The 18,296-nt window shown below is 43.1% G+C and overlaps 1 protein-coding gene and 2 long non-coding RNA genes across 3 annotated transcripts in view; all 3 read right to left on the bottom strand.

Moving 5' to 3' along the window:
- The window catches only part of LOC116065136 (myosin light chain kinase, smooth muscle-like), a 766,302-nt gene that overhangs the window by 91,551 nt on the left and 656,455 nt on the right, over nt 1-18,296 (bottom strand). The gene's annotated exons all lie outside the window — the stretch shown is intronic.
- The window catches only part of LOC116034690, a 45,829-nt gene that overhangs the window by 6,827 nt on the left and 20,706 nt on the right, over nt 1-18,296 (bottom strand). The window lies entirely within an intron of this gene.
- Nucleotides 11,946-12,980, bottom strand: LOC118495314. Its single transcript, XR_004897687.1, has 2 exons — nt 12,867-12,980; nt 11,946-12,371 (listed from the first exon to the last, which is right to left on the bottom strand). It is a non-coding gene; the product is annotated as an uncharacterized LOC118495314 (long non-coding RNA).

Here is an 18,296-nt window from a genome sequence, read left to right as displayed (position 1 = left end):
AGCTGTGTGGAGTATTCCGTCTGTAAAAAAGTGTCCTGCATATTCTCCGATCTGTACCAATGTATCCCGTTGGTACACGTGTGCGGTAGTTTGAATGCACATAATTGTTGTTCTAAAATTTCCTTTGGGATGAATAAATCTATCTAACTATAGTTTTGATGCTGAGAAGCCACTAAGCTACGCGAGGATTCAAGATGGCTGACACTCGTGTTCTTTTGTGAAATTTTGGAGAATGCCGGAGTCCAACCTCCTATGGACGGGTTGGAAATATGCAGAAGTTGGACTGTAGTCCATAGCCTCTGGGCAAAAAAGCCTCTTATGACGCAAAATGACGATTTTTGCGTCATAAGAGGCTTTTTTCCAGACCGACAATACAGACAATCTTCTCTTTCCAGCTCTCAGCGAAGGCGGTCGCTTTTTCTCCCTCTCCCTCCCAGGCCTACCCTGCTTGCTATCTTGTCTTGTGTTGTCTGCTGTTAACTTTTTAGAGACTCTCCCTGCAAGGCTCTACAAATACCTAAAAATCATGGAATTGATTAACTGGTCTCTCAACGCAATTGACACTGTATTCTCGAGGAGGAGCACTGGTTCGGGTGAGCCAGCATGTCCTGACGGGACGTTTGCTGCGGGGTATACGATGGACGGCTGGGAGAAACGGCGTGTCGTGTGTCTCTCTGCTCTTTCCGTGGAGGACGTTGAGGATATCTACCTATTTGGAACCCTGATAACTGGAATGTTGCTGATTGGAGGATGCTTCGCTCTGGTTTATCGAAGAATTGGAAAAACTTTGGTAGCTGTCCAAAGCCCAAGGAAGCTGCCTGGCCTGCCTGAAGCTGTTGGAAAAGCGATCAGTTTGCAAACTGGAACTATTAATCGCGTGATGGAAAACAACATGGTAATGTCCCATGGCTTGGATACCATCATGAGGAAGGTCATGGATTTGGAAAGAAAAATTGACCAGTTGAACAGTGTGTAGTTGGACAATAGAATGAATATTTAAATTAGAGCAGCCATTCGCGTAGACAAAACTAATTTAATCTTTCGGCTCCCTTATCCTGAACGGCCTTGCCAAGGCCGTCTCTTGGAACAAACAGTCACCCTGTTGGGGCTCTGCAAGCGAGATGCTCTTGGTTCCTCCCCCGTCTTCCCCACTGCCTGCTGATTGTCGTATCGGTTCTGGACTGTTCAAGGGTGTCACCATGGCAACGTGCTGTGTTTTCGCTATAACATTCTGCGGACTGTGTCACTAGTGGAACTGCCGGGCTGTGCGTTTCTCAGCAGGCCAAACTCCCCCATCCTACCCTCTCCCCAGTCCAACGCCTTCGCAGCCAAATGTGCAACTGTACATTTATGTTATGTTATGTTATGTTATGTTCAGCAGTGCAAATGTACTGTTTGTGTGCCTATGTGCTGAGGTGTTTTTTTTCCTGTTCCCACACTGTTCTTATCTTTATGAGGATAGTCTGTGAGTTGCTTTTTTTCCCCTCTCCTCTCCTCATGTGATGCTGTATTCTCCCTGCGAGAGTTAAGAGAGAGTTGTTTTGGTGCCGCATATATGGCGACTCGGTGTGTCTGTGCGTGTTGCTTTAATGTGACATGCACCTACAGCACCAGGACAAATTCCTTGTGTGTGTAAACGTACTTGGCAATAAAGCTTTTTCTGATTCTGATTCTGAGATCTCTGGTCTCAGGGGGACATGAGGGAGAGAAGCACGGTCATTCAAAAATACTACCGTGTTTCTGCTGATACAAAGCTTAATGCTAAATCGGTGAAGTATCCCTTTAATGCCTGTTGGGCTCGGGTCGGGTTCAGTTACTGCTCTGTCGGACGCGGGCCGGGCTCGGACAGAAAACAAAACAACATGAATGAAAATCTTTTCTGTCTTGATCCTATTCAGACTGCACAATCTATACCAAGTTTCCCTTCTACAGGTTTTATCTGTGTGGTACACTCCAAGGCTTTTTTTTTGTATTTTACATTCTGTGTTTCACATGGTTTCAAACAAGAATTTACAGAATGGACTTTCAGCTCCTGATAGTCCATGAGCCAGGACCCCAAATTTGGGCCATCGGTATCATCTGGGGGGACAAAGTCTCATAGTGTTTTTTGGCAAGGTATACACCCCTAGTACTAGAAAAATCATGATAGCAGTGCAGGGGTGGTAGCGAAATCACTTTTTTTCAGCTCATGAAGTAACTAACCCCCTAAGATAAATTCTGTTTTTGAAATCTGGTGTATATCTGGTTTAGGCTCATGGTAGGGATATTGTCAATATTCTATAATATGGTGCTTGGTATCATTGGAAAGGTGACCTTTTAGGCTTTCATTTAAGCCCAGTACTGAATCTGTCTGACAAACACAGAGGTCACATGACTTCTTTAAAACAGAAATAACACACATTTTCTCATAATTTCCGCCTAAACTGTATGCTTTCTTTTATCCCTGGGGCATGAAGGAACATCAGGGACACAAAACTCAACAACTTCAATACTCGAGGCACTCTGATGATTCAGAAAATGTACAATATACCCATACTATTTATTTGTGAGAGCCTTAAATTAGACTTGTGCAGCCAGCACACGTCTTCAAAATGGAATGGACAAATAGAATACACTATTAGTCCAGGGCCAAATGGCCTATTTATTCATGTACAGTTGTAATAAAAAGTAATTGTTTCAATAGTGTTGTCAACATAACACTTGTAAGTGGTTTAACAAAATGTTTCTATCATGTATTTTGATATTCACCCACTTTCAGTTAGAATGTCAGAAAGTAGCTCATGCACGGTTTTGTCAGTTTTGTGAAAAGCTCGTTGGTTCAGTTGACTGGTTATAACAACACTACCAACTATGCCATCTTCAACCAACTTCCAATGAGTTCCAGGGGTTTTAAATGTAAGTACAAAATACCTTTTTTCTACAGAGGGAGATTATACCTATAGCTGTACATGTAACAGTAGCTAATGTAAGCTTGGTGTTTTTGTAGGCTAGCCATCTAGCAGGCTAGATAGCTTAAACAGTATAACAGTAACAGTAACTGCTACAGTGCAGGCTAGCTAGCTTATCAGTTGGACATGTTCCAACATTTCCAAGAGGATGTAAGTGACATCAGGTTAAGCTTTTGTTATGATTGGTTGGGTTTAAATAATGTCAAGTAACAAACCTTTTCTTTCTTTTTTTCAACACAATTGTTCATTAACCTATAATGTTTACATCACTACCCTTGTGATTTTCTTTTTAGTTACTGTGATGGTGGGTTCTATTTCGTATAGGCTTCGCCCTCTAAGAGCTGTCGCTATTGGGTTTATCCCTTCGCACATGCGCAGTCGTGAAGATTTCTTTCCCGCCCTTGCGTCCAGCACGGGCTTTCAACTACGTCCGCAGAAACTGTATATAAACAGAGCGGACCCGTTGTTCATCTCCCACTTTTTCTTCAAGCTTTGCAGTATGAAGACCTCAAGAACCTCCATCTCCAGCTGCGTCCGCCTCTGCCCTGGCTGCCGGACCGGCTACATCCTGCCGCCGGATCTCCACCCCCGCTGTGAGACCTGCCTCGGTGCCGTTCACGCCGGCAAGGCACTCACCGTCAACTGAACCGCTTGCAAGGTCAGGACAGGGGGACGGCAGTTGGGCAGACCGGCGAGACACCGTCGACACCCTGGATCTGCTGGAAGAGGACGTCTTCAACGGGCACGAGTCCAATGACTCGTCTCCCCCGGATGACGGTTCTCTCACCGGTTTTCCCTCCTCCTGGGAGAACTGGACCACGAGATAGGGATCGATGCCCTCCCACTGCGGCTCTCCCCATCTCCGGAACGGCCAGGGGCACTGCCTCAGCGGTCTTCCCCTCTGCCACAGGCGGCTCCACCCTCCACCACCAGGGCTCTCTTCCTGGACCTGCCGGACATCATAAAGAAGGCAGCGGACCAGAGAGGCATAGCGCTCCCGGCTGAGCTTCCAGCCCCCTCTCGCGGCCTCTTGAGTGGAGATGTCTACACCCAGGAGTCGCCGTCCAAACAGGCTCCACTCTGGCCGCGCTTTACGGAGCTTCGGCCGTTCGTGGAGGAAGCTCTCTCCCAGCCCGGGAAACTGAAGGCGCCGTTCTCTTGCTACGCCCCGTTCACCCGGGTTGAAGGCGACACAGAGGCGGGCTTCCCTTCGGTCCCCCCCCTTGAACAGAGCCTGGCGTCCATCCTGCTTCCAAGGGCTACGTTTTTCGGCCACCGGAAGCCAACTCCCCCGTCCCCCCAGGATCAGGTCTGCGCCCAGGTCACTGAACGGTCGCACCAGTGTGCGGCCCAGGGCCTTGCGGCGCAGAACAACATCACTCTGCTAGCCTCCGCCGTCTCCGCCACAGCTACCACTCCGGGAGCTCTTCCCCCCGGAGCTAGCCACAGAGATCGGAAAAGCGATGACCGCTATCCTCACCCTCGCCACTGCGTCCACGGTGGCGTTATCGAGGATTCAGGTGTGGCAGACTGTGGCCCAGCGAAACATCTGGCACCACATGTCACAGCTACCCGCGGAGGTCAGACGGGAGCTTCTGTATGGCCCCATAGCTCCTGATGGACTATTTGGGCCCCGCCCACAGACGGCCACGTCCCACCTTCACCAGGCGGCCGAAGAGACAGAGCGGCTGCGAAGGCTCGGCACCTGGAAGGTGGCTCCTCTGCAGCAGCGCCACCGCCACGACAACCGCCAAAGAGGAAACGCTCCACAGCCTCTGCTGCGGCTGCGTCCTCCTCCCAGGCTTCGTCCTCCACTCCTCCGCCCGCCTCCCACCCTCCGCAGCGGCAGCCGGCTCCTGACCGGCAGGCTTCATGGGGACGGAGGACCATGAAAGCGGCACCCACCCTCCTATACGCTTTTCCCCCGGTCCCTCTGATCCCTCGCCTCCTGGAACGCATCCAGGAAGAGAATCTGTCAGTCATTTTAGTGGCACCGGAGCGCATCCTGGTTCCCGACTCTGGTTCAGATGTTGGCGGGCCCTCCCTGGCAACTACCATGGCGCGAGGATGCTCTGTCACAGCTAAACAGCACGATATTTCACCCCCCGGTGATAACCCAGCGGCTGTGGGGTTGGCTGCTGAGCGGGAATGCTTGCAGAGATTAGGCTTGCCCCCTGCCGTGGTGCGCACTATCCAGAACGCCAGAGCCCCCTCTACTACTGGGTGTTATGCAGGGCATTGGTCTGCTTTCCAGCGCTGGTGCACGGAGAAGGGTGCGGACCCCATATCATGTCCCCTGCCTCTCGTGTTAACTTATCTCCAAACATTGGTGGATAATGATCCCAGAAAATGAAAACTGGCAGCTGATTGGACGAACGCGTCACATGGTTTTTTTCTCCGGAATTTCCAAGGGGGTAAGCTTCTCCTCGGACCGCGAACCTCCTATGGCGCCATTTTAATGCTACAAAGCGATCACCCCCCGTTAGCATCCCATTGACTGCCATTCATTTTGATGTCACTTTGACAGCGAATAACTTTACATCTGAAGAGTTTAAAGACTCTATTTGTCCATTGTTTATTTCTAAAGAAACACGACAATGTATAAGGCTCCATTACCTTGTATCTCACGTTATGGCTCCGTAGCAGACATTTTTGTAAAAATAGGCTAACGATTGTGTCATAACCACGCGACTTACTGTCGCATAGTAGAGGAATTACCGTATAGTACAGGAGAAGCTCGCAGGCAGTTTTGTCTCACATTAGCTGTTTAAGTGTAATTACTAATGTTAACTATCATTTTAGTGATCAATAATTAGCCTGTGCCTATATTATCTCCTTACATATACCTACGCTCTCCGTCTCTGCAAGATTGGGAATGATTGAGATTTCTCTTGGCACAGCTACCAGAAGACTTGCAACTTTCAGACAGGTTGCTCACGTCACATTTACGTCGTCACTCTCAATTGGAGGCTGCTCAGTAACGCTCAGCGCTCACCGGAAAAGTGCTTCTAACGGCCTTCACTGGTCTCCATCCAGAGCAACGGGATCTGTTGGTCCATTCTTATATACAGTCTATGGGAAATTCACAGCCAGACTGTCATGGCGGCTTGTTCAGAATACAATCTCATCTTGTACTAAAATAGTTCACCGAAACGTGGTTCTGAAAACATTTTAAGCGAGAAATAGGCCGTGCAATTTCTGAATCTGGTTTTCAGATTGACAAGATTTTCGTCAGATTTTGAGAGGCTCATCCGCTACCCATTTCCGGGTGAGTCCTGACTGCCCTGTCTCTGACTGAACATGTCAGGTCGGCCCAAATGAAGGGCGACGGCTCCTCGGACGGCCGACGGCACGGGACACACCGAACAGACTCGAGTCACTGACCTCGCCAGACTGTCCGACGGCCGATTATCGGGCTGTTGTGTCTCCTCTATAAGGGAGACGCCAGCCACCCTCCTGAGGAAACCCATTTCGGAAGAAAAGGACCCACAAGTGCCAAGCCATGTTGGCAGAGGATGGAAGGTGGAGACAGAGGAGGAAGGTGAACAGTTGGTGCTGCACTGGATGGAAGGCCAGCCAGCACCTGAACTGCACAAAAAAGTGTTCACTCCCACGATGTACGTATGTGTCTTGCAAATGGCCTCAGGTGCACAGACATGTGTAAACTGACAGAGTGTGAAAACTAGGCGACCTATGTAGAAAGTTCAGATGAAGACGAGGACGACATGGAAAATGATGATGATTAGATAATAAAATAATGGATATCAACATACAAACCTGTCTTTGATTAAATATATTCACTTTACAACCTGTTGCGTTATTGACTTTTACAACTAATAAGGCTCCATCCATTTGTCCATTCTATTCGCTCTATTCTATTTTGAAGACGTGTGCTGGCTGCACAAGTCTAATTTAAGGCTCTCACAAATAAATAGTATGGGTATATTATACATTTTCTGAATCATCAGAGTGCCTTGAGTATTGAAGTTGTTGAGTTTTGTGTCCCTGATGTTCCTTCATGCCCCAGGGATAAAAGAAAGCATACAGTTTAGGCGGAAATTGTGAGAAAATGTGTGTTATTTCTGGTTTAAAGAAGTCATGTGACCTCTGTGTTTGTCAGACAGATTCAGTACTGGGCTTAAATGAAAGCCTAAAATGTCCCCTTTCCAACGATACCAAGCACCAACCATATTATAGAATATTGACAATATCCCTACCATGAGCCTAAACCAGATATACACCAGATTTCAAAAACGGAATTTATCTTAGGGGGTTAGTAACTTCATGAGCTGAAAAAAAGTGATTCGCTACCACCCCTGCACTGCTATCATGATTTTTCTAGTACTAGGGGTGTATACCTTGCCAAAAAACAACGATAGCATTTGTCCCCCCGATGATACCGATCAACCCCCCTGGCTCATGGACTATGAGTTTAATTCCTTAATTGAATTAATTTGGTTCCAAAGTTCCTGGAAGTTTTTGGTCAAAAGGGTCACTTTCAGTCAGGAACTAATTTTTGACCAGCACGTGAACTCTTTGACCCCTTACTGTATGTCTCTCAAACTTAAAGAAAGATGATCATTAATGCTTAGCCTATAATAACTCCCTCTTAACTTTCCTTGACAAGTTAAGAGAAAGCTCCGTTTCTAAAAGTCTCTGTGTTCAGCTCTCAGTATTTTTGTAGCTGCTTCCTGAATCTCTGTGGTTTACAGTTTAGTTTCACTTCTGTTTGTTTTTGTACTTTCACACATCAGCCTCATTGCGCGAAATATTGCACCATCAAGTTTAGCTGCAGTACTACTGGCCTGTTTCAGACACTGATCCAACCGTGAGAAGGTGGAGCAATGATGTGATGCAGACAGAACACTATTTCCATGAATCTCTTCTTTATGTTAAACCAGATTGACAGTTACACCGATAACTTAAGTTTGGACTCTTGTATCACTAATGATGAAATATGATATTTTCACATTTCACACACCTTTGTGTTTGTGTGCATGTGTCTGGGCGTGCCTGTGCTGCATCCTGTTGTGAAAAGTTGGGCCGTTGATGCGTGTTTCCAAGAAACTATTTATATCCGCTGCCTGAAGCTTCCTCTTCTTTTTTGGCCTGAGCTGATGTAAAAACATACCATAATACACCACTCAGTGAAGCCAGCACTGTGTGAATAGCAACATGTACATATAGTATTCAGATCATTGTCAAACTCTGTCTTTTTCTTATTTGTATTTTTTTATTAACAAGCACTGCAGCTGTTCTTTGTTTCTGTCCAGGAAGTGAAAGTCATAGTAGTAATCTTTCTGCCGTAGAGAAGAGAGACTTCTGTAATTCTTCCACCAGCTCCACTCTGAAGTTCATGCAGTCACATTATTGGAAAGTGTTTCCCACAAAATTAGATTGGGGTGGTAGATGACCCAGGGTGGGGGGAGGGATGGGTGCACGCGCGGAAAGATGTGTGCAGACTTCTTATATTAATTGTACTGCAAACATTTTTATACAAAATTCTGCAGGTAACAAATCAACACTTTAAATTGAATGGTATAATGCAGTAAGGGAAGGGGGCTTTTATATCTGACAACAAAGTCCAGATGATCTGATTAGTATGAACAGGACACAACCGTATCTTTTTCCCAAGAGGCATGTTTTGCTCCTCAGTTGAAAAATGTAGGAGTGACTTACATAAAGTAACTGCTACTGTACAATAATACAATAGTGTTATGAATACAAAACATTATGAAGTGTAATGACTTCTATTTTGAAATATTGATACATAAATTGTCCGTGATGTAGAGTAACAGACTGCCCCTACAGTTCTGCAGGCATGTGAACCGCAGATTGTTGCAAATGGAACCATCATTGTGTGAAATACAGTTTAACTGATGCTGTTACGTGAACGGGCCTCAGCAGAGAGGCGGAGCGAGACAACGTCTCTGCATATTCAGAGAGTCAGGTCAATGCACCTAAAGCACTCAAAACTTTGACTTTCATGCCTAGGCTACTCCCATATAGCTCGCAGGGGCGTCGGACTGGGGGGAAAAAGGGGACCGTGTACCCAGGGCCCTCATGTGAGGGGGGCCCAAAAAGATGCTAGAATGAATAGCTGTGGATGCGGGGAGGGGCCCATAGAAAATGCCTTTCTACAGGGCCCAGAATTTTGTGCTACACCCCTGATGGCTCGCATCAGGTGTTAAAATGTAATGCAACATACAAGACGTTTTTATTTTTACAGGTTATGAAAATGTCTCAATATAATACTGATAGACAGCAGCGCGGCCCTCTATAAGGGGCGCCAAAACTTTCTCTATGCAGTATAAACCCTTAATAAATACCAGTAATAACTTCATAATACTAACCATTAAACTCCAGGTCGACTCCAGCCGTCTTCTCTGCGGGGAAAAAGATCGATGTCGGAAAAAACAACTTCTTCTTCTGTGTTTTAATTAGCAGAGAGAGGAAGGTGAGGGACCGGAAGTCAGGTGATTATCCTGGAAATGGACTTCCTTTGATCCAGACTAGTAAAAGGGTTAAACACATGGGAAGGTACCAGCAGCAGCCGTAACATAGTCTTCTTTGTCAATTTATCTGCTTGCTAATTTCCCCAAACCTTTGGCTACCTTTATACCCATCCTTTGTAATCCTAAGAGTATTATGTGTACTTCTACCTGAGATCTTCTCTAACGGTTGAAAGTGTTAAATTATTATGTAATGTTCCTCCACAGATTTTTCCAGATCCACGTACGTTAACTTCCAGCTACTTGAGTAAATATATATTTAGATACATATAGAGGGAGTGATTAAAAGTTTCCCAAAAGTCATTCAAGTTATCAGAAGATCAAAGAGTTAAACATGTTATTATGACGGTCAATGTTGAAGATTCATAACCAACTGTTGAGCAGCCAAGAAACATGTTGTAGTATCAGAAGTATGTTTACAGTTTGTTTCTTTTATCAAAGTTTGAACACAGAAACATCCACAACAGTCACAACATACAGTTTGACATATTTCATCTTTTATTCAAACATTTGGATAGAAGATGAAGCGCTGATTGAAATGACATGATACCCTGTGAGAGCATCAGATAAAACATAAAAACCTACATGTATATAGTTCAGTGTGTAACTGTACCTGACAAACTCTGGCTTAGCATTTCAGAAATAAAAAGACCCAGAAGATGCTTGTCACAAATAATTCCACAACATATATGACACAAATATCCAAAAAAAAAAAAAAGAAGTCACATTATATTTCACATTGGCTAAAAAAGTAATTTACTTTCTTTTACATCGTGACAGCAGGCTTCAGTTCTGTGAAGTCTTATGTTTTTTTTTATGCCCATCATGTGTAGCTCAGTACTTTGAGGAACTACAAGCAGCAGGATAATATTTGGTGAATGGATTACATTTATAAAGCAGTTAATATGTCCCTCATTCATCCATTCACACACACTCTCACCCCGATGACAGCGAGCTACCATGCATGTGCATACCATGCGAGCAATTTGGGGTTCAGTGTCTTGCTCAAGGACACTTGGACGTGTGGACAAGAAGAGCCGGGGATCAAACCACCGACCACCGACCTTGCCAACAGGTATATCAACATTTTCTTTTAAAGGAGACGTATACTCATTTTCAGATTCATACTTGTATTTTCAATTTCTATGAGAACAAGTTTACATGTTTTAATGTTCAAAAAACACTATTACTTACTTTACTATTTTCCTTTCCACTAATTTTGTCCAGTGGCCACTCGCAGTATTGCAACAAAAAACCTCCGAGCGACCCAGAAAGGATTTCCCCGTAGACCACCATTGTAAACATAGGCGTGGGTAGTAGGGTTCTGCAGGTGCTGCAGCACCCCCTGGTGGCGGAGCTTTTAAACTGCAATGACAATAAAATGATAGCTTATAAATATCTCTGGTTGTTGTTTCTGTTCCATGACATATTGTATGTCATGTTTGGGGTGTGAGATGAAGAGAGGGAAAAATTAAGTAATTTTAAAATTATTTAATTTATCGTCAGTGTGTATTGGCCAATCAGATTTGTCTAGATGCAATTGTGATTCAGCCTACGCATAGCATGCACGCAAACTCACAGCCACACACAACGACAAATGAGTTTCTACTATATCTATCAGCGCTACTTAGCAAGGTGTCAAAAGAGAATTCGGGATTTTTTTCAATCGCCCAACCCCAAACACCCGAGGACTAGCGAGACGCACCGTCAGCTCAGCTGTACTTCATGGAGGGGAGGGGCGAGTGAGGTCTTAAAGGAGAGGTAGAATGGTCTGCAGAACACAGAGCCTGTGTAACATAGTATCTTTAGACTCTACATGGACCTTTGTAAAGCAGGGGTCTTTAACGTTTTTTAAGCCAAGGACCCCTAGCTGAAAGAGACGCAGCAGGGACCCCCTACTACATATATTGTATAAAATTGTGTTGCATATTAAACTGGGCCTGCAATAACGTGTAGGGCGGACTCAAACCTTTACAGATACATTTTTATGGTGCATACAATTCCAAGCTTTTAAAAATAAAAATTGTTGGCATGTTCATATATTTATACATCATGTTTTAATGTTGAAATGTGGCACAATGAATCCTTAAGCTTAGCTGTATCTGTGGAAGGCTACCTTAGCTATAGGCCAGTAAGCCTATCATCAATGTTGTGTACTTTTAAAAAAACATTTATCTTTACTAATAATATGTTGGATTCATGTTAATGTATATTTTCAGAGACATTTTCCATTTAAACCAGAGATCTTCAAGAGGGGGTCCGGGATTACCTTCCTGGCCTGACACATTTGCTCGCGGCTCGCCAACAAAAATAGAGGAGACGCCGATACGATCGCTGTAGTGCGCAGGCTGACGCGGCCGGTCCACTCATGATAGCAGCCGATATGAACGGACAGATTGGATAAAGGGTGCCGAAATGGAAATAGCTTATAATACATAGTGAAAATTAGTTTTTTATTATATGTCCCCTTTAAAATTAAATTAAGTTCCTTTAGCTGAAGATCATGAACAAAATGTAGTTATTTAAAAAAAAAAAAAAAAAAACACAGATTCTATATTGACTGACTTTATCTAAATAATTCCAGGAGAACACAAACAGTCCGTTCTTCACCAGCTGCCTTTTGAATTTCAGATTCTGTGGTAATAATGTTTTGGTCACTTCATGGTCAAACTACGAGTTACTTTACTAACATCTGAGTCACTTCTGCAGGTGTGGGGGTTTTCTTGGTTTGCCAGTTCATTCTATCTCTTATTCAATTAAACGTATAGGTCCTATTTATGAAATTGAAAGTAAAGTAATTTACTTGCTGACTGCGTGAGACCTCACAGCGGCCTCAGTACAGAAGAAATTGTCAGACGAGGAGTCCACGAAGACACCGGAGATTGCAGAAGTTCCCTCCATTCAGATTGATCTGAAACAATTACATGTTTACAAGTCAACCAGCTGTCCCGGACACATCAACGGACTCCAGGCAAAGTCACCTGATGTAGACAACTGACTGTCATTTTCATAGGACTACCTTTTTATACGGCATTTTGGGCAGTGTTAGTAGGACACATTTACACACACACACTTACATCATGTTTCTTACATGTAAAAATGGCTTTGAAATGATTCTATTTTTTAATTCAATCTCCTACTGCATGGGCGTACGCAGGGTTTAAGAAATAGTGAGGTCCAAAGACTAAGCGTACTGGGGGATTTGAACAAGAAAAGAAAAAAGGATTTCTCTGATCTAAATATGTGCATATTAAAACATTTGGAGAGCAAAAATTGGATAACAATAACTTTACAACCATGTCAGTGGGCAGGAGCATAATTGATCTGTCATACAGTAATACATGAAAATCAGTTTAAATGTTGCAATTATCTAGTAAAGTGGAAGAGACTATACATGTTGCAATACCTGTGTCATTGATCATTGATTATCAGGCCTCTCAGGTCATCAGGCAGAGGTCTTCAAGCTGTTCCCAGAATCAGATCCAGGTCTGGTGTCTTCACTTACTGTTACTGTGGTATTATCAGGTGGCTTTTGGAGCTGAGATCCATCACTGTGTCAACACAGTGATGGTCAACAAAAAAACACAAAACTTTAATATTCTCTCAAGCTTTTGGTTAATTACTGTGTGTGTGTGTGTGTGTGTGTGTGTGAGATGCTTGTACTGTATTCTAATTTGTTGTTTATGCTCTCTTCCTAATGCTATGCTTATATGTTGTCTTTGAATGTAAAAGGTGCTTTAAATAAAATAAAATTTAAAAATAAATAAAATTGTCATTGATCATATTACCTTAGAACAGAGCCAGACACTATTTAGTTTTTATAGTTTTATTAGAGCTGGGGGTAAACGATTATTTATTAAACGATTAATCGGGCGATTATTTTATCGATTAGTCGACTAATCTAACGACTAATTGGACGATTAATATAACGATTATTTTTCTGTTGCTCGATTAATAAAAACCATAATGTATCTCAAATAAATACCAAAAAATTCTTAATAATATATTTTATTAAACAATTTTGCACAGCAAAAAATCTTCTGCTTTACACAAAATAAAATAATTATTTTACTGTTATACAAAATGAAAGGCCAGCCTGTTTACTCTTTTACAGTACCAACATAACTCTCTTGTTCAAAAAAATCAAGTTGTAGTGCAAAAAAGAAAAACACTGTGCAGTGCACAGTACAGACATTCCTTGGATTGTTTAACACAACATAACAGTCCCAACATAAAACCTGATGCATAATCAAACTGACTCTCTTAACTGCTATTCTGTAGGTTTACATGCTAATGCAGCTGTGCACTTTGGTGGTGCTAGGCTAACCAACGCATCTTAGCTCTCTGTGCAGTTTGTTCGTGCTAGGTTAGTAGCTAACGTTCACGTTAGCTAACGTTAGCTACTATAGATAGCTGTGTTCTGCAGCCGTAAGCTAGCTACCATTCAAGCCAACATTAGATGATAACTAACGTTAGCTAAACACAGCTGCCTAGGCGCCAGTAGCTAGCTAACGTTAACGTTAGCTACTAACCTAGCACGAACAAACTGCACGGAGAGCTAAGATAGTTAGCTAGCACCACCTAAGTGCGCAGGCTACACAACACACTACACAAACATGAAATTAATTTAGCTAACGTTAGTACTTGGGACTATATTTTAAGTATTCCCATACCCTCGATGATTAAGGGCGAGCTGTTTTTTTAGGACTTTTTCTTTTCATGGGGCTTTTTGCAGGGCTTTGTTGGGAATTCTGTGAGGAGGTTGCTGTTTCCTGCAATGTTTTGATCTCCCACATGTGTGTGTGGCGAAGCGTCGACGCAAAAATACGACGTCGACGTAATTTTGTCATCGACGCGTCGCTGCCCACCTATCTGACTATGCTATCTGGCTGATAGACAGCCGGGTTAGGTGGTCAGATAGGTGGGCTTCAAATGCTTTGTAGATTTAATGGGTTAAAATACAAAAGTGTCAACCTTCTGACAAATATGTTAATTTCTGCACTCAATACTTTGTTGGTGCCCGTTTTAGAACAAATTACTGCATCAGTGTGGTGTGGTACAGAGGTAATCAGCCTGTGGCACTGCCGAGGTGTTCTAGAAGCCCAGGATGCTTTGATAGTGACCAACGCGTTGTAAGCTTGTAAATGGCTATTTTCCGAATACTGTCAGGCTATATTTGATCCCTGTCCCCAAAAGTATAGTAAAACAAACCTGGATATGCATGTGTGCGTGCACACATTCTTGAGCTCAGATATGTTGATAAAATGAATAAAGTTTCCCCTTTAGATGTGCTTGAGGACTTACAGGCTTATGGTCGATGAAGGCCAAGCTGCATTCCTGAATGGTGTGGCGAACCACTTTCGCACCGCGGCCACGGCCATCTTTGTAAGTTGTAGGTGGAAGCAAGCCTGGCAGCTGCCTCAGGGCGAGTTCCAACGCTATCTGTAGGAAGACATAGGTGTCAATAAGATGTGGAAAGGCATACCTGTGATTTTGTCATTCAATATCCAACTAAAATAAAACCCATGCTAACTGTTACGTGCAGTTAATTCCCGCCCTGCAGCTGATTAGTTTGTAGTTTAGTTAATCCTCCTATTATTGGGCCGGAAGGCGGCAGAGATCTAAGTATTTAAAAGAGTACTGGAGTACAGTCACTGCATTTCTGTGGCAGTAAACGTGTCACACACACCCTTAACACCTCCGTGCTATATTCAGAGTTGTACAAGATATTCAAGGCTGACAATGTTAACATGACAACAGCAGAGCTGCGCACACACACACACACACACACACACACACACACACCCCGCAGCCTCATAGTCACTAGCTCAGCTATGCTGTGGATGGGAAAACAAATATTTCTTACCTTAAATCTTTCGACAAGGTCTGTCAGCTGCCACTCTGTCAAAGTGTTAATGACAAAGCTGTCCATTGATCTGAAACAAACACAAAAAGAGCTTAAGCAAAAATACAATTGCTATTGTATTAACAATTCAGACTATTCAGATGTCACCATGCAAAAGCAATGCAGACTAGCAGCAGAATGTAATCCAATGTGAAGATAACAGGCATTTTATTTAGCATCACAAAATATAGAGAAAACAATCCTCCCTCTCTCCCTATACAATTCATATGACAAATTGCATACATGTAAATTGTCTGTTTTTACTTCACAAGAATATTTGTGGCTGCTCACAGCATAGCCTTCAGGGCACGACTGTCAGTTTAACAGTCTACAGCAGTGGTTCCCAAACTTTTTATTATATATTTCTTAACCCTTCACTCAAGTGGCCCTTGTCGTTTGCCAGGCCGCCATTTTAAATAAGAATTTGTTCTTATCTATTGTGGGTCACCACATTACTTAAATAAATGCACATAAATGCATTTAGTCAGACATATCAGGTTATCTCACTGTTTTTACATACTTTAATCAGTCAAACACTGTGTTATGCCTTCACATTTCACATTAAAAGCTTCAGGAAAAACAAGCGCGTTCATTTATAGCCAGTTAAAATATTATAGCTAGCTTGCAAAGCAACTAACTGACAGCCTGTTGGCTAGTAAACTAGTTAACTGGCGAATCACCTGGCTAGCTTGAAACTAGCTGGCAAATTAGCCTGGCCAACTCAATAAACATGACCATATGCCCATGGGCATTATGAACTTGTTTCATTCATTCATTAATATAATTCAGACCAAACGGATAAGCTGTAGGCTATCCGTGCTTCCATGATAACGGCTAGCTAAATGGCTAACGTTAGCTACGTTGTTAGCCAAACCAACCAACTAGCCTCGACAATATAAAGATACTACTTTAATAGGTAACGCAACACAGACAATGTGAATTAGACATGTAGTGTACACAAACCTTTTATTATTTATTTGCCTCGCTGGATGACCAGTCAGTTTCTCTGCTGTAACGAGCGCTCGGTGTGTGGACTCTGGTGTAGAGGGCTGCATTGGGATTGGGTCCCGCCGGGTCCCGCGGGACCCAATGCAAATCATTTCACAAATCATCACACGTTTTCTGCAGTTTCAAAATGTGAGATTTGCAGAGGAAAGAGGTGTCAATGGGATTTTGAGCTTCTATGTATGTCCTATTTACCCTCCAAACTGTCCTTATTCAACTATGACAAGGTAAAATCGGTTTTGCATTCTATCACCCCTTTAATATGGAAAAACTAACATGGAAAATCAATTACATGTTTCTTTGACAAGATGTCTTAGTGGAGAAGAACACAGGCAAGGAGTGAATGAGACAGACATGAGGTCGGTGATGGCATCAAGTAGAGATGAGACCAGTGATGACATCAGGTAGTAGGTCTAAAACTAAATGTTCAGTATGGTTTGAAGAACGTATTCACTGTGTCCTTTTGTGGGAAAAAAAATAGTGCAGACAGAGATGGAAAATATAACAATTAGCCTATGTCTGACAGCGGGTACGTAGTAAACAAATCAGAATGCAAATTTAAACATCCGCAACACATATGCTCGAATGCCATCAATGATGATTTATTTATTGTAATGAAAATACACAGTACAAGACAAAAGTGGGCTACAATAATGTGGTTGCCACGGGGCAAACAGGGATGATGATTAGGTTGCCACTAGGGCTGCAACAACGAATCGATAAAATCGATAGAATTCGATTATTAAAAAAGTTGTCAACGAATTTCATTATCGATTCGTTGTGTCGTGCAACTGTTACGCCACTCAGTCACAGACAGTCGAGCGCGGAGCAGAGCAGCGCAGCATGAAAGAAAAGAAAAAAGAGCAGAGCGAGGGTAGAGGAAATACGGAGAGAGACCGGAGAGACCCGTAACGTTGTTCTGAAACACACGGCGGAGGCAGAGAAATCAGTTCGACCTAAGTCATCCAACGTGTGGGAGCATTTCACACTAAATAAATTGAAAACGTGTTAATTGCAAGATAAGCAAAAGCGACATGGCATGGGACAGGCGCACCACGGTAATGATTCAGCACCTAAAACGTAAACATGTTGGAGTCCTTGATGAGGAGGAAGGGAGTTCAACAGCAGGGTAAAGTCACTACACAATCCTACTTTTGTTCCGTTTTGAAGTGAGGAACGTAACGTCCCTCCAGTAGCTCTTCTGGTGCTGGTGTGTATTATTGTTATTAAATGTTTAGGAGCAGAGGTGCAGATACAAGGAAACAGTAGACCAGAAGACAATTAATGTGATAAATTTACGGCTGTGTTTATACTCTGTTTACAGCCTACCAAGCGCTAGTGCTAGTATGTGTTAGCTGAACTTTACGGAGCATATCATGTGTTTCGTATGTCGTTTGTATATAATGATGTTTTTATATATTTGAATTGTGTAACACCACTTGAGCCACAGTGAAACGTTGTTTCATGTATATCGTTGAAATGACAATAAAACAGTTGAATTGAGTTGACCACCTCTGTCTGTCTGTCTGTCTGTAAACGGTAGGCGTGGCTTGGGAGTGGGAAGCAAGTGCATTCTGGGATTTGGTGTCTTTCATCCACATGAGCCAAAAAACACATTTCCTGGCTTTTCTCGGCCTAGAAGGCACCAATTTCAATTTTTTTTCACATTTATACTACATTTTGACCCAATTTAAAGATATATTCAGCTTTCCAGCGGTGAAATATCCCTTTAACTTAATTACTCTGCATGTTAACATACTGATAAATACATGATTTTATCTTTCAGGGCTAGCAGTCATCACAGTGGAAGAAGGGGCTGATGTAATGTTACCCTGCTCTCTCAGCACCAAGGAGAACATTGAGTCTAAACTCTTTGTCTGGAGGAAAGTTGCTCAGAAAGATGATGGTCTGAAGAAGGTGTTCCTG

The sequence above is a fragment of the Sander lucioperca genome, chromosome 6 (assembly GCF_008315115.2).
Source record: "Sander lucioperca isolate FBNREF2018 chromosome 6, SLUC_FBN_1.2, whole genome shotgun sequence".
NCBI lineage: Eukaryota > Metazoa > Chordata > Actinopteri > Perciformes > Percidae > Sander > Sander lucioperca.
This window is presented reverse-complemented; position numbering and strand designations above follow the sequence as displayed.